The 23956-nt window shown below is 46.1% G+C and overlaps 2 protein-coding genes across 4 annotated transcripts in view; both read left to right on the top strand.

Moving 5' to 3' along the window:
* LOC116940030 (small conductance calcium-activated potassium channel protein 2-like) overlaps positions 1 to 23956 on the top strand; it is a 191632-nt gene that overhangs the window by 121995 nt on the left and 45681 nt on the right. The window lies entirely within an intron of this gene.
* LOC116939737 (WD repeat-containing protein 7-like) overlaps positions 16802 to 23956 on the top strand; it is a 90669-nt gene continuing 83514 nt past the window's right edge. For 2 of the 3 annotated variants that reach the window (XM_032948714.2, XM_032948541.2), the window contains exon 1: positions 16802 to 16948. The gene's annotated coding sequence lies outside the window, so the exon portion shown is untranslated. Of the gene's footprint in view, positions 17002 to 23956 lie in introns of all 3 variants that reach the window. The other variant, XM_032948631.2, reaches the window with a different exon arrangement.

Raw genomic sequence — 23956 nt, 5'->3', positions numbered from 1 at the left:
GGGCGGGTGGGGGTGATGGATAAGAATGGGAGGGGGAGGCTTTGGTGGTGGGGGGGGGGGTGCTGAAATTGGAGAGAAGTGATGGATGGGAATTGACTTTGGGGGGGGGGGTTGATTTGGAGGCGAGGGGGGGGGGATAGTTGGAAGGGGGAAAACGAGGGCATGAGAGAGGGGGCAAGAAGAGAGGCTTTGATTGGGGGCGGGGGTGGGGGGGTAGAGAGCAGGAGGGAAGGCTTGTGTGTAGGGAAGTTTCCCGTTGGGTATAGAGGAGGATGAATGGTGTTGGAAAAGTAATTTTAAAAACGTATTTTCTAATAACACGCTTTAATGAAATGTACCGTACTAGTAATGGCAAGACTCCACGACTCCAGGAAGTGGCCCCGAAGCTTTGCCCATAACGTAAGGGGGACCCTGGTGATTTACAGCCAACGTCAGTTGAGCGTGGACAATTAGACCCAAGGCGAAACATAACATATAAAAAAGAATGTTGAAAAGTATTTTGTTTATTTTAATGATAGAATATAGTATTGTCATCAGTATGACATACCTATACCAAGTTTGCAGTCGATAGCACACTGGGAAGTGGGTTAAAATTGAGTTGCAAGGTTTGAGGATACAACAGCAACAACAACAGACAGAGCGAGTTAAATAAAAGCTTGTAAAATGAGGAAGTTGAGTAACGTTCGGGGGTGAGTCGCAAAGGAGGTTGGAAGATCGTTACTGGGGGGAGGTGTTTATGAGTAAACAAGGAGGGTGAGCAAAGAGAGCTGATGAGGGAGGGCAGATGAGCAGAGAGGCTCGTTAAGATCGGAGGGATGTTGAGTGACGGAAGATGGAGGCGGAGGAGGATGGAAGATGGGGGGGTGGGGGCACGGGGTGAGAGGAAGGGATATAAGATGGGATGCAATGTGAATACGTGCACACACACACGGGCACACAACAACACCCGAGCGAGTGTAGATACAACACGCAGAGAGAACACGTACAAATGTGATTGTATGCTGTACAGCCCCCCCCCCCCCCTGTAATTCACTGTCGGATGAATGACTCCCCGAAAGTAGATCAGCAGATAATTATTGATTATTGTTGCGGATGTGCGGCAGAAAAATAGACGGACTCGAAAATGATAGAGGTGTTGGACGTGGTGGAGTGGCTCAAGTCCCTTGATGAGAATCTGATGCAGCTGGAACAACAACGAGTTGAGGAAGAGGCCAATGAAACGATAACGCCACCACAAATATTAATTTGCATTCGCTGCTACAAGGAGCTGTACCAGCAGAATAAAAAAAATGTTGTCCAGCTAGAAGGTCCAGAGTAGAGCCAAGAAAGGGAGCCAGCTTCCTTTTTTGTGAATATTCCTGTGACTCCAGCTTCATTGTTAGATGAGGGGGCAGTTGATCCGAACTCCACGGCTGCTCACCCATATGATTACAAATGTGTGTTAATTTATAATCGTACGCATTTTTGTACACTTCATTACATTTAGTCACATTTCCCCCCTCCCCCCCCATAAATGTTGGCTAGGAATACAACCCCTGATTTTACCATGACGTCTATTGGCAATTAAAGTTCGCTTTAAGTAATTTCGAGTTAAGAAGAATTTCCCAGAAAGGCATCCCTTAGGTATAGCGGGGGAATCCTGTCGGGGGGGAGCCTTGCCACAGTGATTAGTGCACTGCGCTGTGAACCCAATCACCTCGGATAGATTTCTGTCCATGGCTAAACATCAGTGGTGAGTGATATCCAACCCGGTCTTGCACCCCACCCCTCCCTCCCTTTCATCAACCTGCATTGACGAGCGTGGCGATGTATAGTTAAATAACCTCTATGACCAACAGAGCACGGGGCACCATTCATCAAAGTAGTGGATTGGCAATAAGGGGCTGTACATTATTTTTATTTTCATCATTATGTGCACGCATCTCGAAGACTTTTTCAGCACGATTCTCAATCGGTGCGTTTTGGCAATTCGACGTGATGGAGTGTTTGGGCATGTAGGAGGAAATCAAGAGAGTACGCAGAGAAAATGCACACGTGCAATCGATAACGCTCGAGGCAGCTCCGCAGACACATCCTTGGATCGTACGCTGTATTGCCATCTCGGGCCCACAAAAAAAACTGGTGCCTGCGGGTGGTGTCCCATCCAACTACTAACCAGGCGCGTCGCTGCTTAGCTTTCTGAGATGTCACGGGATCCGGAACGTGCAGGGTTTATTTGGTCACAGTCAAATTCGACGATCATCTTAGACGCGGGTTTAAATTGCCCGAGTACCACGCCCAAGTGTGAACGGTGTTGAAAATAAAAGTGGCATGGAAAACAAGTCAGGAATTAGCCATCAGTCTTCCCATACGTTTATTACATCCTACCCTCTGCAGCATACATGTGGATTTGTTGACACCTTAAAACGCAAAGATCTGTGTATGGTTTGTTCATTATCAACGTCAGGGCCGGATTAAGGTTATGAGTCGCCTAAGACGAAAAGGAGGGAAGAGTCAAAGTATGTATTACATATTGCAAAAAAATGTATGAAGTCATTAAACATTTATTGATCTATTTAAAATGTACAAATGTATTCGACTCAAGGTAAATTCATTAAACATATTATTCACTTCTCATTTCTTCAAACAAAATTTGTTTTCCCCCTTATTTTAGCTGTGGCAAAGTCGTGAATTATTTCATCGTAATTCAAGATTTACACGTGTCCCATGGTGCATCGTACATTCTCATCATGTACTGAAAACTGAAATTATCTCCATGAATACTCACTGCAATATATTCATAAAAGGAAGCTATCTCGATTTAATGATAGTAGATATTGTTCGCAATAGATTTAACATTATGTACACAAAATAAGTTTGAACAATCAAATGTTAAGTCATGGGCGATACAGGTGTTATGCACAGAGCTATGAAAAAATTGTTTTGAAAAAGGTTAGTCCGACAAAAATGTAAAATATTAAAGTTGACAAAATCCCCAGCTTTTGTTCATATCATTTTCTGGTTATTTTGTTGTTAGAAAATAATGTTGATTTTATTTTCATTTTTTTAAATCATAAAACTAAAAATAAAAAAAATGGTTTATAACAGTATTGTTGACTTTTGACATGAATTAATTGAAAATATTAAAATACACAAAATAAAAACGTGTAAATTGACCTTGCTTTCCGAAGAAATCCATTCATCTGGCTACAAGGCAAAACAATTATGAACACAAATGCGGTTAAGTAAAATCTTTAAAATGTAAACTGTACAAACAATAAACTCTAAATAACAGCACTATATACAGTGGACAATGAGGCAATCAGTAGCGATTGTTAAAATGAAAAAAAAATGCAGTGGGATTCGAGATTGATTTGCTTGAAAAATAAGTTGCTGCCTCAGAGACAGTGTTCATCTCAGGAAGGCTGAAGACTAGATGGTGCTACAGTTCGTGTTACTAATGCCAATTTTTGACCAAGCAGCATCTAATGAGATAAAACATTTTACTGGTAGGAACCTCCTGGTTACACCACCAGCCCACAGAGGATTATTGTGTCCGTCCGTCCGTCGTGTATCCAAAAATGGGAGGGGTGGGGCTGGGTGGAGAGGGGAGGGTGGGGAGGGGCTGGGTGGAGAGGGGCTGGGTGGGGAGGGAGGGGCTGGGTGGGGAGGGTGGGGAGGGGAGGGTGGGGAGGGGCTGGGTGGGGAGGGTGGGGCTGGGTGGGGGGTGGGAGGGGTGGGGCTGGGTGGGGAGGGGCTGGTCACCCCGTGGTGCCCTTATAAAACTCAACGTTTAACCTACTCACGCTGGCTTGTGCCCGCCCTCACAGTGGGGCATATTTGCGGAATACACCACGTGGTGCCGCCGTTGACCCTGGCCATTGACCGAGCAACCCAACGTTCCTACCAGCTCCCTCCGCAGGAATGTGTTTGATGGCTGCGCTACCAGCTCCCAGCTGTTACTGCAATTTGGAACGGAGGGCCCAAAGCAGGGCCTACTAAATATGGGCCAATCCGGTCACGATAAACGAAACGGAACATTTACAGTGATGATTGTGTTCAGGAAATGCTTTTATAATGCTGAATACGTGTGAACGCGTGAGCGTGCACAGATTCACCTCATGAGCTTGAAACCATTTCATGAGACCATGTTTCATTATAACATTGGTCCACACAAAGGAAAACTCGTGGCAGAAAAAGAGGCATTTCGTATCTTACTGAATGTGGCTCACAGTAAAGTTATGAAAGTACTATGAACAGCATTTCCTCTTGTCAACTGCACTATATCAGTACGTTATAAGTCATGTAAAGCATCGAATGAATCCCATAATATATTACACATGGCACTCTTGCATTCAACAGACGGGATACTGTATATAGATACATGATTAATTACACAATTGACTGAAATTCACAACTCTCCTGGTCATGACACGTTTAAACAAACTAGTTTGAAGTATGTGCCTTGAAATCCATGCACTTAAATAGTCCTCGTGTCCTCAAGGCTTAACAGCAGTGGTGCACCGACTCAGGGCCCCATCAGCGCCCGTCTATCCCTCTCTTGTGCTGTCTTGTGTGTATAACACTCATTCGTTAAAATAAGCCACAGCCCAAACAACGCAGGTGCTTTGTCTTATTTAAATATTACCTCAATCCTCAGTAAATGACATGGCGGTGGAACAGATTATTCCAGCTAAAAGTACAGATAAAGTACAGTCAACCACAATGCACGACTTTCCAGTGCATGGTCGAGCTTTGAGTGGCTCCTACAATGCATTGCATTTCCCGGCTTCACTGGAGTACAATAGATCTTGGTTTATGAGCTGACGTTTCTCCCTGGGTTTTCACCATAGAACTGCGTGGTTGAAATGTTTCAGAGTACTTTTATACCAAAGTCTGTTAATCTCAAAAGCTCAAGTGATCTTCAACAGCACATAACACAAGCATTGGAATAATCACTCGTGTGATTACATCACACACCTGGGACTCTCTAAAGTCTTGATACAACGCGTGCCATCAATGCCATAGCAGCCATGTGAACGTTAAAATGAATGCAACTCATGATAAAATATTCATACTATCATAGTTTCATCGGTAGAGCTCAAACTGCTAACTATAATCTCTCTATGTATGATACCTCTATGAACACCCTGTATTATTGTGTCACCCCACCTGTCAGAGTGTGTGGCGGTGACAAGGAGCCACCTGAGGACGTCTTGCTCAAATAATCGAGCTGGCAGATCGTCTGGAGAATCCAAGGACGACCCAGCTTGAATCGCAAAGTCTATAACACGTGAGCGCACTCCCTCTCATCTGCGTGAATTGGAGCAGTTTAACTTTAATTTTGTGAAACTGCAAAGACGTTTATAGGGATAAAAGTGAGATTAAAGTATACATACAATTGCACTTAAATAGCAAGATGGTTAAATATGCTATTCTTGCGTATATAAATATGTTCTGGAGCTAAATGCGAATGTCAAGGTCTCCCATCCTCCATACTTGCAAACAAAATGACAACCGCCTGCCTGTTCGTCTTGGCTTTGTCCTCAGTGAGAGGGATGACGTTGAGCATTCATCACTCCACAGATGTTTTTATTTTATTAATTTCTTAAATAATGTTCTATATAATTTGTACTTGGGATGGAAAAGTGGTGCACCGATTTTCACACCGCGCTATTCCGAGTGTGATTTGGGGCCACGACTAACAACGGTGGTGGATTAGTTACCCTGGGCCACCCCTTCACCAAGCTGCACTCACCGGTTTTGTGAAGTGTGGACAATCAACCTCCACTACTTGCACAGTTTTGGAAAGCCATCAACCAACAGTGGATTAACAAGAGGCAGTAAATTATAACCTATATATAAAAGGGAAATTTGTGAATGTGTGTGTCTGTTCAAAATGTTTAGCATACTTCCCGACATGCAACAAACTTGAAATTTGCCATGTGGGTACTTTCCAGACTGTACACCATGTTAAAATTATAAAAATACACTTTTGAAAACAAATTGTGGGGGGATGGGGGGGGCGCAATCTGTCATGTGACCCGTATGCAGAAGCGTCACAGAGTGTGCCAGCTGACGTCACCCTCCCCCAACCCTCCCGCGAGTAAAGTGCCATACAAATGTGTTGCGGGTCTAAGGCGTTCTTCGCGCAGCATTGCTTTATTATTTCAGTCGTTTACTGCCGTACGCACCCTGAAAGTTGTGTGTGTGTCTGCAGCAAGTGCGTGTATGTGTACCTATGGGCGCACGCGCGTGTGTGGGGGGGGGGAGCGGTAGTGTAGTGGTTAGCGCTACGCTACGAACCCGGCGACCCGAGTTCGATTCCCGCTAAACGGCCACCACCGGTGACGATTATTTGAACCGCTCCTGGGCTTCCCCTAGGTCGACTCAGCCTAAAACGAGTAACTGTTGTGGTGTGTGAACATCGCACACTTGGGAGACAAAGGCGACCGGACGTGGTGAATCCAAGTCCCGGGCGATGCCGGGTAGTGCAGCTAGTTATTAAATACAGCTCTCATCTTGTAGACATGCATTCCCCGAAGCTTCGTGTCCTTAGGCTACCCAATTTGAATTTGGAGCTGCATGAATGAGATATGTTTAATTTTGTGGTCTCGTGCACCACAATTTGGCCTACTCTTCAACACTGGCACAGATGTCTTGGAAAAGGCGGGAGTGTATTCGTCTGAGACGTATCATGTCGTCAAAGAGAGCTTCTCAATCTGTGGGTTCCGATTGGCTGTTTAGGGCCAGTGGTTGTGCGCCTCCGTGATTATTGCTGCTATTGTAGAGACCTTGATGAGGAAGCTTTACGCGTCTCCTTCAATGCCGCCCCCTGTCACCGGACCAGTGAGGGAAGAGGAATGCTGTTAGAGCACACTCCCAGCACAAAACCTGTGTTTGAACCTACACCCTATTGCTTAGCTCCAATTGATTATCCGTGTCACATCAATCGCCCTTGAAACGGAAGGTTCGTGGGATTTTGATTCAGATTTTTAAGTGAGGTCACAATATATGACCCAAAATGTCTCCCAGATGAGATCAATTGCAATGCTCCACAAAAATTGTATTTCTTTCTGGTAAGCTTTTTTTTTACTAAGTCAAAATGTGTCATGTTTGTAACATTTTATATCACATTTTATTTTGACCATTCTCTGAAAATGCTCTTGAGCATTTGTGTGACTTCTTTTGAAAGTTGCTGTAGCTCCTCGTGGGTAAACACTGATTACTGGTTGAGAACCGCTGATGTGAAACCACCTGGTGGGTTCCTGTAGAACGAACATTAACCCATGTTAGTTCATGTGGTAACGCTACGTTGCATTGCAAATCTATAATGTAGCAACTCCTATTCTATGACATCCATTGACCATATATAGAAATCTTGATTTGATCTTCATTTGAAGCTTTCGTGACTGCAGGAATCCATACTCTTTGGTTCTTTCGGTAAAGTCACGTAGGTATATAAAGAAAGTGCCATAACTGCAGGTAACTAAGACATTTGTGTTGGGTGCATGATTCCTTCGAGTGAAGATGAATGCAACAAGGAACCATTTTACTTACAAGCTGTGTCCTTTTTGTTTTATTTTGTGACTTGTTTAAGTCAAAGTGATTTTCTGCTTAAATTAGCATAGTACAGCCTTGAGCCAATGGTGTAAATTCTACATTCATATGATGGGGGAGAGTCTGTCCACAGGACCACTGCTGTTAACTTTCCCACAAAGTGATACTAATTTTTATCAGCCCCAGATGGATGATGGGCTGAGTCAACTCCCAAATCAGGATTTGAATTTTCAACCTTCCAAATACATGCCACTTGCTCGACTTTTGTGTAGCCTGGGTGGGGACCTTTTGTAACCACTTAGAAATACATCTTCCTGATTTAAATGAGCAGCCATATTCAACTTAAGACAGGAATTGCCGCGAATGTAATAGGATGCTACATCCGCAATCTAAAGCATTCCCACATTTTCTGTTTCTGAGGATATTAGGGAAAATAAAAACATGAATATAAATGCTGCGACAGTCATTTTGTCCACAATAATGTAAAAATATATAGATGTGTAAAGGTTCCAGGGCAGGAGTGGGCAAATTTTTTTGACTCGCGGGCCACAATGGGGCCGGGCCAGGAACAGATGGATGTAGTGTTTGTGTGAACTAATATAAATGACATGTAAAAATCATTACATGAAAGGATTTGGCCTTTAACAGGTAGCAAAGCATTTATTTGCAAGGCAATTTAACAAATTGCACGAAATTTTGATTTAAAGCCTTCGTGACTGCAGTAATTCATATTCTTAGCTCTTTCGGTAAAGTCACGTTGAAGGGAAACAATAAAATAATAAAATATATATAACAATATATTACAATATATAACAATATTTTGTTATATATATATATAAAACAATATAAAACAATATATTACAATATATAACAATATTTTGTTTTATATATATTTTATTATTTTATTGTTTCCCTTCAACGTGACTTTACCGAAAGAGCTAAGAATATAAATTGCACGAATATGAACAATAAAAAAAGCATGTCATAACTCCCGGTCAAAGTGCGCCATCTAATGGGGAAATGGGGGCATTACAGGAGAGAGGTAAAATTTAATTTAATAATAATATTTGGACAAGTTCGGCGGGCCAGATTAAAAAGCCCAACGGGCCGTATACGGTCTGGGGGCCGGACTTTGCCCATGTCTGTTCCAGGGCATGTTTAATAAGGAATGGATACAACATTTTGGCAGGAGTTCTGTGATATGTAATGTAAGATTACTTTTTGCTCAAAGTAGATCCTCATATGAAAATAATTGGTTCATTTGGAAACTCAATACATTACATTTTTGAAGATGAAAAAAAATGTGTTCTTCTAGGTAGAAAATCATCTGCAGGTCTACAGAATCAGAATCAGAAAGGGTTTTATTCGCCATGAAAGTTCACACCGACACGGAATTTACTTTGGCAGGATGGTGCATACATTCAACATATAGGAATCTAAAATCTTAAATAAGTTTTAAACAAGTCTTACTATAATAATAAGGGTTAAAAGTTTAACTAACACCAAGGGGCTGAAGTATATAAAATTGAATAAATATCGAATATAAAATAGCTTTAAGATATAATTTAAAAATAAAAAATACAAATAGGTTAACATAGTTAATATCGGCAAGGTGTCATTATGTAGATAAAATGTTAAAATCAGTGTAAGCCCTTGGCCTTGTTTAACAGGCCAGCAGCAGATGGGAAGAAACTGTTTTTATGGCGTAAGGTTTTGGTCCTGATGGACCGAAGCCTTCTGCCGGAGGGGAGTAGCTGAAACAGAGAGTGTCCAGGGTGGGAGGAATCGGCCATAATCTTCCTCGCTCGCCTCATGGTCCTTGTTGTGTGCAGGTCCTCGTGGGTTGGTAGATTGCAGGCAATTACCTTCTCAGCAGTGTGGATGATACGCTGCAGACTGCTCTTGTCCTTGGCAGTGGCAGCAGCATACCAGACGGTTATGGAGGAGGTGAGGATGGATTCAATGATCGCTGTATAGAATTGCACCATCATTGTCTTTGGCAGGTTGAATTTCTTCAGCTGCCATAGAAAGTACATCCTCTGTTGAGCTCTCTTGGTGAGGGAGCTGATGTTCACTTCCCACTTGAGGTCCCGGGAGAGAATAGTACCCAGGAAGCGGAAGGACTCTACAATTTTGACTGGGGAGTCTAACAGGGTGATGGGGGTGAGTGGGGCTGTATTCTTCCTGAAGTCCACAACCATCTCAACTGCCTTTAGAGCATTTAGCTCTAAGTTGTTCTGGCTACACCAGGTCACCAGGTTGTCAGCTTCCCACTTATAGTCAGACTCATCCCCACCAGAGATCAGCCCAATGAGGGTGGTGTCGTCCGCAAACTTCAAGAGTTTGACGGACAGATGATTGGAGGTGCAGCTGTTGGTATACAGGGAGAAGAGCAGTGGGGAAAGGACGCAGCCCTGAGGAGTTCTGGTGCTGATGGACCTGGAGTCAGAGACTTGTGTTCCCAGCTTAACGCACTGCTTCCTGTCAGACAGGAAGTCTGTGATCCATTTACAGGTGGTGTAGGGCATGTTCAGCTGGAAGAGCTTGTCCTGAAGCAGGGCAGGGATGATGGTGTTAAAGGCAGAGCTGAAGTCCACAAACAGGATCCTGGCGTAGGATGCTGGGGCGTCCAGATGCTGTAGGGTGAAGTGGATGGCCATGTTAACTGCGTTGTCCACAGACCTGTTGGCTCTGTAGGCAAACTGAAGGGAGTCCAGGAGAGGGTCTGTGATGGCTTTGAGGTGTTCCAGGACCAAGCGCTCAAAAGACTTCATTACCACAGATGTAAGGGCGACCGGTCTGTAATCATTTAGTCCTGTTGGCCTTAGCTTTTTGGGCACAGGGATGATGGTGGAGGACTTGAGACAGGCTGGTACATGGCATGTCTCCAGGGAGGTGTTAAAGATGTTGGTGAACACCGGAGACAGCTGGTCAGCGCAGTGCCTGAGGGTGGCTGGAGAGACAGAGTCCGGCCCGGCTGCTTTGCGTGGATTCTGCCTCTTGAAAAGTCTATTAACTTCTCCCTCCTGAAAGGAGAGAGTCGTCTCTGTAGTATGGGTGGGGGATGGGGCCTCTTGGGTAGGAAGGGGTGGTTCAGGACAGTTCAATTGTCTTTCAAATCTACGGTAGAACTCGTTCAGGTCGTTGGCTAGGCGGGAGTCGTTAGTGGTGTGGGGGGCTCTGGGTTTGTAGTTAGTGATCTGCCTGAGCCCTCTCCAGACAGAAGCAGCGTCGTTAGTAGAGAACTGGTGTTTTAGTCTCTCTGAGTACAGTCGTTTAGCCTCTCTCACCGCTTTGCTAAACCTGTTCTTCAACTCCTTGAATCTGTCTCTATCTCCACTCCTAAACGCTTCCTCCTTTTCCAACCTCAACCTTCTGAGCTTTGCTGAGAACCAGGGCTTATTGTTGTTAAAGTTCACCCTGGTACGTGTTGGGATACAGCAGAGTGGTCAGGATACACCAAAAAATCAACCTTGACCTCCACTAATTAAAGGAGAGAATTATTGCAGAATTACCGTATTTCCCCGCATATAACCCGCAGACGCATACACCCACGCATTAAATAGCGTTTTGTGTAAAACAAATTTCAGGCACCAGCAAACTTCTCCTCCAATAAAGATTCCACTTTTATTTATGCAGTGACATGGGGTGGAGCAGCGACGCAGAGGATAACGCACCATGCTCTCTACCCTGCAACCTAATTTTGAGGCCAGCAAATGGCTTACCTCAGTGGCGAATGATATCTGGGCTAGTAATGGGCCTTCCGTAACCAACATGCACTGACCCGTGTGATCAAACGACCCCACAGGCAACACGTTATGGGCTGGACTTCATTTGTAAATGCAGCGATACCCTTGACTTTCGTCCACCTGACTTTCGTCGCCTTCGCTCTTTCGGCCGTTTTCAACTAGAACCACATTTCAAATTTCGTCCACGTGGCTTTCCCCTATCGTCCGATATCATCCGAGACCTTCCACGACGTCCGTGCCACGCGCCGTCTTTCTCGTCCAGTCCTTGAATAGAAGTCGTTCAGTGAGCATCTCTTATATTTGTGTTTATTAATATATTACTAATGCTGTACTTATGCGATTATACTGTAAACAATTCGTAGTTATTTTTGTGATAACAGTATAATACTACTAGTGTTTATAGTTATTTTCGTGATTGTAAAACACGTGTACAGTATTCATGCTGGGCTTATTTCTGTAATTACTGTTAAATACTTATTTTTGTGATTTAATATATTCATAATGGGTCCTAAGTGTCGTGATAGTAAAGCTAAAAGAACCCATAAGGTTCTAAAATTTGCAATAAAAGCTTGACGAAATCAAACTTAATGAGCCAAGACATGTCACATGCTGATATAAGCCGCAAGCTAGGCGTACCTCGCACGACAATTAGTACCGGCCACAATAAATTTGAAATCCAAATTAAGGCTCTGCTTTGACATTCGTCCATGCTCTGGTCCCTATCCAGACGAAAGTGTGTATCGATTGGGCTGTAAATTATCCCCAATTATTATTACTAAAATAGAATTGAATGTCATATCCAGAACACCGGACTTACAATGCACACAGGTCGCTGGTTCAGTCTTCTAATATGAGTCGATTGGTAGGTGTGGTAAAGGGTCTGTAATCCCACTTCTTCCAAAGTTTCTGGCCAGCGTAGAAGAGGAGGACAAATTGCCCTCTAGGGCCAGGGGTTGGCCACATTCGGCTTGACGTTATTGATTTAGGACCGTCTTGTAATCACACGCATTGCAGCTCTTTAAATATTGAGGGGGGGGGGGGGGTTTACCGAATTCGAAAAAAAGGTCGCTCCTCGTTACTTTTATTGCCAATCCTGCATTAGGCGGATTTCTAAAGATCCCTCTAGTGGATGACCTTCCACCAGCAGTAGCGTGCAGGGCTGCACTTTTCTTTTTAAATGCATGCGATGTCGCAGTAAAGCATGTGTCCGCTCAATGCAGGAAGGACACGTTTTGTCCGTGACAGGCACGTTGATGAGGACCAGGATAAGCAGCAATGGCTGGACGGTAATTGTATATTACATTGGATGTAATGATTCCATGCACGCCGAAAAAAAACAGCGACCGGGTGAGATTAGCTGAACATGCAGTGATGTGACAGCTTGCGTGGCACACATACCACCTGCCGGGGAAGTGTGGTATTGCCTGTATGAGTTGGCGCACAGTAGGTTTGTGATAGACTGTTTGATTGTTCCCTACATGCGGGCATGGGACGTGTCCTCTGACATGCAAAAATACCAATTTAGAAATTGGCCAAGTATTCCAAAAGAAGATCCTACTAAAAAGGAGTAGATACTCAGTGGAACTTTCATGGATAATGTATTAGAGATCTTCAGGCCGTAATTATAATATATATTGGGGGGGGGGGTAAGGACATCCACCCCCAATAATAAAGTATGCTGAAAATGTTCCCCCCAATATATTGCTATAATTTTTTTTTAAAACGTAATAATTGCGATGCTATGTTAATAAAGTCAACACTTTGCTAAACCTTGGCCGCAAAATCTGGACTTGTCTTCATATAAATCAATGCATAGATTTCTGTTTTTATGATTGTGGTTATGGTTGTACTTTATGAATCCCTAATCTCTGCCATTACATACCATGAAACAAGAAAAGGTAAAAAAGAAAAAACGGAGCAATGTAATACAATACACTATTAGACATTGTTGTAAAAAATAAATAAAAAGTCCATCCCATGTGCTAGTGATTTTTAAAAAAATATTTTAGGCAGGAAATGAGTTTTAAAATGCAGATTTTTTTCTGGGGGGGGGGGGGGCAGAACCCCAGACCCCCTGGAAGATTTGGTCCCCCCCCAATGTTGACCCCATGGCTACGGCCTTGAGAGAACTATTCATGCGAGTAGTTAAATGTGATACATAGTTGGGATTTGAATATAGAATAAGGAGCATAAAGCTAGCTGCTAAATTGTCTACACGTCTACCCCAATAATGCTAATAAGAATAATCTTTATCCTGGGGTAGATGAATTATGAGAAACACGTACATACCCCCGGGTTATGACGGGAGTGATGTTTCAGACAAGCACACTTCAAGAAGTAACCACTATCCTTAACATGGACATGACGCACAGGGACTTGTGATGCAACAACAGTGATGTTGCTAGTGTAGTTCGGAGTGATGGTAATCCATAGCAACCGCTGCACGGCTATGATGCGCACAGATACTGTGCATTGTGCACGAAAGATTTTGGGTGTGTAGGCAAATCGCTGCTTGGTAGGATTAACGGGGGGTGTTTTTTTCGGGCTCAGATTATCACAGTGGAAGAGCTGTTGCGCAACTGCGGACAAGCAAGAAAGCGCGCCCCATATTGTTTGGGTAAAAAAAAATCCAACGAGGTTTCTATTCAAGATTCCATAAGCTGTTCTACAACACACAATAAGGACCACTGCAAGAGATCTGAATGGATACTTTGCCTACAACATACATCTAACGGCAGCGTAATCCGAATAACGCTGGGAAAATAAACGTGCAAAAAAATGTGGCATATTGACATGGCCCAGCGGTAGTGGGTTTGCCACTTGCTGCGGAGATTCGCGGTTCGAATTCATCAGTTTAACACGTGGGAGGCTTTCGCGATCAATATTATTAATAATAAACGTTCTTGGGTTAGATCGCGTTATTTATAAATGTGTCGTAACCCTCCACCACCCGACACGGCCAATCGGTAAACAAAGTGTCACGTTGACAAAAGACAAAATAGTTCACTACTTTAGCCCACCGGTGTGTTGAAGAGTGAATCCACAACATTTACAAATTTTAGTACGATGTTTCGCTGGTTATTACATCCAGCATCATCGGGTAATCTGCCAGAATAGTGAAGCCAATCTAGATTTTAAGTTTTCGTGACTGCAGGAATCTATACTCTTTGGTTCTTTCGGTAAAGTCACGTAGGTACAAAATAAAATAAATAAAATCATGACGTTTCGATCGCAACACAAGCGACCATCATCAGGTGGAACAGATACAGCAGGAGAACTGCGGACTAAAATTCCAAAAGAAGATCCTACTAAAAATGAATAGATACTCAGTGGAACTTTCATGGATAATCTATTAGAGAAATCCAGGCCGTAATTAAAAAAAAAATTCGGTGACAGTCCCTATGATCACTGTTACGTTGCACTTATAGCTTTATTTTTTGGTGATTTCGAATACGTTTTTTGGTTTGGACATGTTTGTTTTGTTGTAGTACGGAGTTAGACTGACGGCCTTAATCTAAGTTTTCTTGTGGTTGTTGTTGTTTGACTTGCATCCCACTGGGATTTTTTGCACACAGCCTTGGTGTACGATGCTTTTTTCAGGAATATTTTGCAGTTTTTTCATGGATTTTCTGTTTGCACAGTCACATAGTCACTTTAAGATGTTTTCTTGTTTTTGTTTTATTGTTTGTTGTGGTTGCACTCGATTCAAGAGCCGAATGGCTCACAGGGCTATACCAAATATATGAACTGAAACTGACTTTAGCGAAGCTCTTCTCGATAACAAAAAAAAACAACAACTTCCAGCTTTACTTTTAATTAGTGTTCGGAGACTTGTGAGCGTCGTAGTGTTCATTTAGTTTGCTGAACTTAAGATAGATGCATGCCTCATAGGCACCATGGCTGAATGACCACCAAGGCAAGTGTATGACATACACTTGCCCACAGGGATTGCCTAGGAATGAGCCTGACTGCTGATGAGGCCCCGCATGTCGAAACTGGTCCAGCGGTGTAGACCGCTGGACCATTCATTGGAAGGATTTGATAAACCATTTCGGGTCTTAATTGATTGATCACGCTTAAGGTGGCTTTCAGACCGCATCCATTATTTTTCGTCTCCCCCCTCCACTTTTCCGAACATAGATGGACTCTTTTTGATGTAAAGCTTTCGTGACTGCAAGGATTCATCTTCTTTGTCACGTAGAATGAGAATACGTAGAATGAGAATAAAATAATAAATTGATAAAATAAAATAACACAATAAAATTCTCACGATGTTTCGGCCACAACACAAGCGGCCTTCATCAGGTGAAGGGACGAGACTGTCTGGAGGACAGCGCTGGAGCCTCCAGACATCATTCGTCTGGAAGGCGACTGAGGCGATGAGAAGGAGCGAGGCACCCCTTATGGGGCCGTCCATAAATGACGTCACGCACCTAGGGGGGGGGGGTCAGACATTTGTGACGATGTGTGACGAGGGGGGGTGGTTTGAGAAATGTGACGTCACATTAAAAAGGCGCAACTTTAAATAAATATAGACAACACGTTCTACTTAATTAAATAGACTTTTTAATAAATGTTTTCTCCTACAACATCAGAGTGCAGCGCCACATTAAATACGCACCACAATGACAATAGTTTAAAGAGATTTGAAGCGTGTTTTATTTTGGGGGTTTGGGGGCAGAGCTTTGTGACGTCATATTTGAGGGGGGTCTGACTTTTTGTGACGCCGTGCGACGAAGGGAGGGGGGGGTCTAAAAATCCTCCAAAATCGCGTGACGTCATTTATGGACGACCCCTATGGCATGACATTTGTTGCTGTTTGATCCTGAATATAATTATTTAATGTTCAAGAATATGTTAAATACTTTAACATAGTTAAACATTGATGTTAAACGGATATTTAATACAATGTTGAAAATTAAACAAACATTGGGGATGCAAATAAAAGAGCAACAAATATCATTACCATGCATCCCCTGCCGCTGTGTGGATGTGGAGCCCCCCCCCTCACCCCCACCCCTTCCCCCCACCCCCTTCCCCCCACCCCCCACTACCCCCTCGCCTGCCCACCCCTCCCCCCGCCTCTCCACCCCTCCGCCCCGCATCTCGCCCCCCCACCCCTGACCCCTTCCCCCGCCCCCCATCCCACCCCTGACCCCTCCCCCCCCCCCACGGCTTGGCTTGCTCGCACCGCGCATGCGCAGCCCCAGCTCGTCCCTTGCGAGCCGGAACGTCTCGAGACGCATCCCCGGGTAACGTCACCGCGTTTTCAGACCTCGTTTTCCGACGTCATCGCCTTTTCCGACGTCACCTCGTTTCCCGACGTCACCTTGTTTTCCGACGCCACCTGGTTTTACGACGCCACCGCGTCTTTTTTCGTACGTCACCGCGTCTTTTTTCCTACGTCACCGCGTCTTTTTTCAGACGTCACCGCGTCTTTTTTCGTACGTCACCGCGTCTTTTTTCCCTACGTCACCGCGTCTTTTTTTCGTACGTCACCGCGTCTTTTTTTCGTACGTCACGCACCCGCGCAAGCATCGCGAGTTTTGATTGGCCAGGTGAGTTCGCTGCGGACCCAAAGGGAGCGCTGCTCTTGGGTGGCGCAGGAAGCGCAGGGGACGCGGTGAGGGAGGACTCCGTTGCTGCGCTCGCTGCACCGAGTGAGTGACCCGCGACCGTGAGAGCCCCCCCCACCACCACCACCACCCCATACGTGAGTGTCTCACGCTCGTGAGTGTCTCACGGTCGTGAATGCCCCCCACCTCGTGAGTGTCTCACGCTCGTGAATGTCTCACGTCCGTGAATGCCCCCCATCCCTGAATGTCTCACGCTCGTGAATGTCTCACGTCCGTGAGTGTCTCACGCTCGTGAATGTCTCACGTCCGTGAGTGTCTCACGCTCGTGAATGTCTCACGTCCGTGAATGCCCCCCACCCCTGAATGCCCCCCACCCCCGAATGTCTCACGCTCGTGAATGCCCCCCACCCCGTGAGTGTCTCACGCCCTGAATGCCCCCCACCTGTGAATGCCCCCCACCCCGTGAGTGTCTCACGCTCGTGAATGTCACACGTCCGTGAATGCCCCCCACCTGTGAATGCCCCCACCCCTGAATGTCTCACGCTCGTGAATGCCCTCACCCCATGACTGTCTCACGCCCTGAATGCCCTCACCCGTGAGTGTCTCACGCCCTGAATGCCCCCACCCGTGACTATCTCACGCCCTGAATGCCCTCACCCGTGAGTGTCTCACGCCCTGAATGCCCCCACCCGTGACTGGCTCACGCTCTGAATGCCCTCACCCGTGAGTGTCTCACGCCCTGAATGCCCCCACCCCGTGACTGGCTCACGCCCCGAATGCCCCCACCCGTGAGTGTCTCACGCCCTGAATGCCCCCACCCGTGAGTGTCTCACACCCTGAATGCCCCCACCCGTGAGTGTCTCACGCCCAGAATGCCCCCACCCGTGAGTGTCTCACGCCCAGAATGCCCCCACCCGTGAGTGTCTCACGCCCTGAATGCCCCCACCCGTGAGTGTCTCACGCCCTGAATGCCCCCACCCGTGAGTGTCTCACGCCCAGAATGCCCCCACCCGTGAGTGTCTCACGCCCTGAATGCCCTCACCCGTGACTGTCTCACGCCCTGAATGCCCTCACCCGTGAGTGTCTCACGCCCTGAATGCCCCCACCCCGTGACTGGCTCACGCCCTGAATGCCCCCACCCGTGAGTGTCTCACGCCCTGAATGCCCCCACCCGTGAGTGTCTCACGCCCTGAATGCCCCCACCCGTGAGTGTCTCACGCCCTGAATGCCCTCACCCGTGAGTGTCTCACGCCCTGAATGCCCCCACCCCGTGAGTGTCTCACGCCCTGAATGCCCCCACCCGTGAGTGTCTCACGCCCTGAATGCCCCCACCCGTGACTGTCTCACGCCCTGAATGCCCCCACCCGTGAGTGTCTCACGCCCTGAATGCCCCCACCCGTGAGTGTCTCACGCCCTGAATGCCCCCACCCGTGACTGTCTCACGCCCTGAATGCCCCCACCCGTGAGTGTCTCACGCCCTGAATGCCCCCACCCGTGACTGTCTCACGCCCTGAATGCCCCCACCCGTGAGTGTCTCACGCCCTGAATGCCCTCACCCGTGAGTGTCTCACGCCCTGAATGCCCCCACCCGTGACTGTCTCACGCCCTGAATGCCCCCGCCCGTGAGTGTCTCACGCCCTGAATGCCCCCACTCGTGACTGTCTCACGCCCTGAATGCCCCCACCCGTGAGTGTCTCACGCCCTGAATGCCCCCACCCGTGACTGTCTCACGCCCTGAATGCCCCCGCCCGTGAGTGTCTCACGCCCTGAATGCCCCCACCCGTGACTGTCTCACGCCCTGAATGCCCCCACCCGTGAGTGTCTCACGCCCTGAATGCCCCCACCCGTGACTGTCTCACGCCCTGAATGCCCCCACCCCGTGAGTGTCTCACGCCCTGAATGCCCCCACCAGTGACTGTCTCACGCCCTGAATGCCCCCACCCGTGAGTGTCTCACGCCCTGAATGCCCCCACCCGTGACTGTCTCACGCCCTGAATGCCCCCACCCGTGAGTGTCTCACGCCCTGAATGCCCCCACCCGTGAGTGTCTCACGCCCTGAATGCCCCCACCCGTGAGTGTCTCACGCCCTGAATGCCCTCACCCGTGAGTGTCTCACGCCCTGAATGCCCCCACCCGTGAGTGTCTCACGCCCTGAATGCCCCTCGTGAGTGTCTCACGCCCTGAATGCCCCTCGTGAGTGTCTCACGCCCCGAATGCCCCCACCCGTGAGTGTCTCACGCCCTGAATGCCCCCACCCGTGACTGTCTCACGCTCTGAATGCCCCCACCTCGTGACTGTCTCACGCCCTGAATGCCCCCCGTCCCGTGAGTCTCTCCCACCCGTCTCTCCCAACCGCGTGGACCCCACTCGTCGTCTCGCCCGTGACAGTCTTCCCACCCATCCCGTGATGAGTGTTGGGGTTAGAGGCGGTCGAAGCTTCTCTGTCCTTGGTGCCCGTAGCCTCGCTCCCCCCCACCCTCCCCCGACTGTCGTGTGGGTGAACGTGGTTGTGCGGGTACACCGTCTCGCACTCCCACACGCAAAAAATATATTACACAGTACAGGTACTGTACATACACAGGCACCCTGGTGCTGGTCTCTCTCTCTCACATGCATTCTCACGTCTTGGGCACTGGCTGTACCCCAACGCTTAACAACAACCATATTCAAAGATCCGCTCTAGCCTTTAACAGACTGTCGAGGCGTGTGCTGTTAGCGATTATCTATTAGGGTTTTGCCTAAACGGTGCTGATGTTCACGCACCTCACCAGGTACTACTAAGGCTGAGTCAACCTGGGCGTGGGCCAGGACCCATTCAGACAATTCGTTGCCGATGTTGGCTTGATGCGGAAATCCGAGTTGGGTTGCCGGGTTTTCAGAGCGCAACGTGCTCACCAGAACAATACCGCTCCCCCCATACTCTTATATCCTACACACTACACATATCCCACACAACACTGCACGTATATCCTACACAACACTGCTTACACTTTCTGAACCGCAGGAACCATTTTACAAATTTGATGATCAGTACTGTACACTACTACATGTGACCTCACAAAGTGCATCGTGCACTACGTACGCACAATGTATAAATATGCACGTGAATTACGATATGCAGCAATGTTAAATAGGTGCGCGCACGAAGAAATATAACACGTGTTTGAAAATAAATACAGGAAATCCTCGCCGAACGTGGGGAGGGGGGGTGGCTACGTTCCTCAAAAATGCCGTGTTGTGCAACACTGTCCGAGTAATAATAACAGACATGGGTTTTAAATCATTATCACAGCCTCATTTGTTTACGTTTAGATGCTTTTCCCCCTTACTTGATTTGACATAACAAATCAAAGATACGGAATACTGCACGTGTGAATTGAATGAAATATTAAGCCTCAGAATTAAATAAGTGAAATATTTGTTTTCGATGAATGATGATGGTTAAGATGTTGGGGGTGGGGGGTGGTGTTATTTTATTTTAGATTCATTTACACCTTAGTGCCTTCCAATGGATGCAGCACTCGCCTCTTTGCTAGCCGAGCTAACAACTGCACTTTTACACAATAGTAGTAATCACTTTTCTCCGCTTATTCTCACTGCAATCACCACCAGCACTTCACTTACGCTTAGGGTCGATGATTAAATAGTGAGTCATTACACTACAGTACAAGCGGGACCGTACAGCATAATCCAATACAAATGGACCATGCAGCGTAAACAATACAAAGCGGATCGTGCACTACATTTTGACACGGGAGATGAGAATATTAGCAGCACAAAACTGCGTATCGCCGAAACATCCCCCACTGTGTTTTTGACAACAGGCCTCATTAAGTAAAGCGTGTATACATGAAACACGCATTTGATAAAACCGCGTTTGGCGAGGTTTACCCATACACCAGATGGCAAGCCCTTCTTTTGGATGGGGTGAATATTCGACCATCAACCTCACTCCCTCTCCCCTCTTGGCCCTTCGCAGTTGGCCCACCCTTCCACTCTCAATTCCACCTTTTCAGCGATCTTCCACTGTTGCTCACGTCACTCACCGGACACCCACCTGACATCACCCAACATTCACACTCAAAGACGGGTATCACTCACCTTGGCACCAATACAAAGTCACAAGACACTCACCTGCCCCTCACCACCATATGACACTATCCCACAGTTATTTATTAACACTCAATTATGGCACAGACTCACCACTCGGCCAACATTAATAACCGCTTACCACTCACCGGGCGCTTAACTGACACTTGTTACACACACACACAGCAAACAGACGAGACAAGCAACACTCGTACAAACTCACCAGACATGCACAGCTTACTGTACAATGAAGTACAGGTTGCACTGTGGTGCTGTAGATGCACGTGTGCGTACTGCAAAATAGAGCACGGAGGGCATCAACCATTGCGATAAATAGTTTGTCATGGATTTTTGACCAAGGTCACAGGTCATATGTGCTCCGAATTCACTCGCATAGGTTCCTTCGATTTTTACATTTCGGAAGAGTCATCATTGTACGCTTTATAATTAGAAATACAGTACTCGAGTGTATGCTGCGAAAACAGACTGACGGATAAATGAACGAATTAAGCTGCATATATTTTCAGATACAGTGAGGGAAAAAAGTATTTGATTCCCTGCTGATTTTGTACGTTTGCCCACTGACAAAGAAATGATCAGTCTATAATTTTAATTGCAATCATTGAAGACTTGGTCCAACAGGGACTGAATCCTGATGTACCAACTTTGGTGAGGCACTGCCTTACTAACACTGGAATGGTACATTCTACACACAATTTGAAGGTACCCCTATAGGTTCTCCCTTATTACCAGCGGTAGCGAATGTCTTCATGGAGAAATTTGAAACAGATGCCATCCTGACATCCACCCTACGTCCTTCCTTGTGGAAGAAATACGTAGATGACACGTTCGTCATCTGGCCACATGGCCTGCCAGCACTGAACCAATTGTTCAACCACATCAATTCCATACACCCATCCATCAAATTCACCATGGAAGTGGAAAACGATGGCAAGCTACCCTTCCTGGATGTTTTGATCGAGAAGAGACCTGATGGCTCGTTGGGACATTCTGTCTACAATACAGCCACCCACAAGGATTCCTATCTAAAGCCTGATTCCCACCACCATCCAGCCCAGAAGAATTCCCTCATCAAAACACGACACCATAGGGGCCCGTTGTATCTCCGACCAGCACCACTTAGCCAGTGAGCTTGAGCACGTACACCAAGCTCTCAAGATGAATGGATATTCAGGCCACACAATCCGCAAACCTGTATCCCCAACCATCCGGAGGCAACCATCTGAAGACCTAATCAAAACCATCACCTTGCCATACATAGTAGGTGTTCCCAAAAATATTTCCAAAATCTTGAACAAACACAAGATCCTGGTTCAACTCAACACAGTACACAAAATCCGTGATTTTATCCCATCTGTGAAGGATGTGATTCCTGACATGCAATACCCTGGTGTCTGCAAACTAAGTTGTGTCTGCGGCAGCAGTTACATCGGGGAAACGAAACGACATGTCTCGGACCGTGTTCGCGAACACAAAGCAGATTTGAAACACGGGAGAACCAACAACCTCTGCCGTGGCTGATCACTGTTTTAACGCGGTTGGCTCACACGATGTTGTTTTTACCGAGACCAAGGTACTCTGCAAACCTTCGGGCTACCATCGAAGATTTGTCCATGAAGCCATCCAGATATATAAACACAGACACAATTTCAACCGAGCCTGATGATGGACGCTTGTGTTGCGTCTGAAACGCCGTGACCTATTATTTTTTCCTACCTCCGTGACTTCACCGAAAGACCCAAAGAGTAAGCCCGAGGTGCTAAAATTCAAAGCGCTCGGGAACAAACGGCTTTGTTAAAGGTGTAATGGGAGTGAATAACGTCACAAATATGGCCATTAAGTAATTAAAAAAATGTGAAAACTGTTAAAAGAAGCATGGAGAGATGCATGCATAGAGTTACGTTGGGGGAAATTAAAAAGAAACATGGTTTAGAAGGCATTCACAGAATAATTACATAACGCAACATGTTAAAAACGTAAGTTGGCTTGGGCAGGACATGTCAGTAAAGGAATGATGGCCAACGGTCAATATTAATCACGGAGTGGTACCTAAGGAATGGAATGCTTCCAACAGGAGGTCCGCAAATGAGATGGAGTGATGGAATTTACGAGTTTCTACTCTTGCGTATGTAATACTTTCAGGAGTTGAATGCCAATTTTGAGGTTTGCTAGCCATGAGACGGCTTCAGGAGACAGTTGGTGTAGTTTTGCCATTCCTCCGTTGAAGGAACGCAGACTACAATGTTTTCTTATATGGTCTATAGTTCTGGCTTGCATTTATATTTCCATTAATAAACTAGATGTGATTACACCATGGGCTTCGAGGAATGTCAAAGCCAGGAGGTGTGATTGTTCGTCCTCGAAAAAGGTGTTTATTCTGGATGCCTATATACTTCCAGTGCGTTCATCCAAATTTGGGTTACATCCTCGAATGGTAACAGCACCATCCTAGAAGGGGGATCATGTGTGGATCGTATGTGGGTGCTAATTAGATTATTACATTGCAGGTACACAAGAGGAAGTGCCAGGCTTTCATCCAGCAGTTATTGTCCATGCCTGATATATTAATACAATTCAAACATTTTGCGGATAAGAGGAATTGAGCAGTACATTACTACAAATATCCACATTGGCGAAGATAAGGGGAACTGTCCTGTATACTTTCTGAAAACGGTAATACAATGCCCTGTGTATTCGTTTGATGACTTTTTAAATAGAAAATAACAATCACCTATATAGCTAAAGTATTTGACTCAATTATGTCCAAACACATAATTGGTAGTAAATGGCACTTGTGGTTGACAGATGTCTTCCTTGACAATAAACAAGCTCATGTGCTTCCCTTGGCAATCGCTTTGCCACTGCTCGTGAGGCTGTGTGACAGCATGCTATGTAATAGCTACATGTAGGAGCATTGTGAGATCTTTATGTTTACAACTTCTTGACTTTGTGTGGTTTGCAAAGTCAGCCTTAGTTTAAAAA

This window comes from Petromyzon marinus, chromosome 1 (genome assembly GCF_048934315.1).
Source record: "Petromyzon marinus isolate PM22_M1 ecotype Great Lakes invasive population chromosome 1, UKy_Petmar_22M1.pri1.0, whole genome shotgun sequence".
In the NCBI taxonomy this organism is placed as follows: Eukaryota; Metazoa; Chordata; class Hyperoartia; order Petromyzontiformes; family Petromyzontidae; genus Petromyzon; species Petromyzon marinus.
Note: the sequence above shows the minus strand (reverse complement) of the source record. Positions and strands in the feature narration are given on the sequence as shown.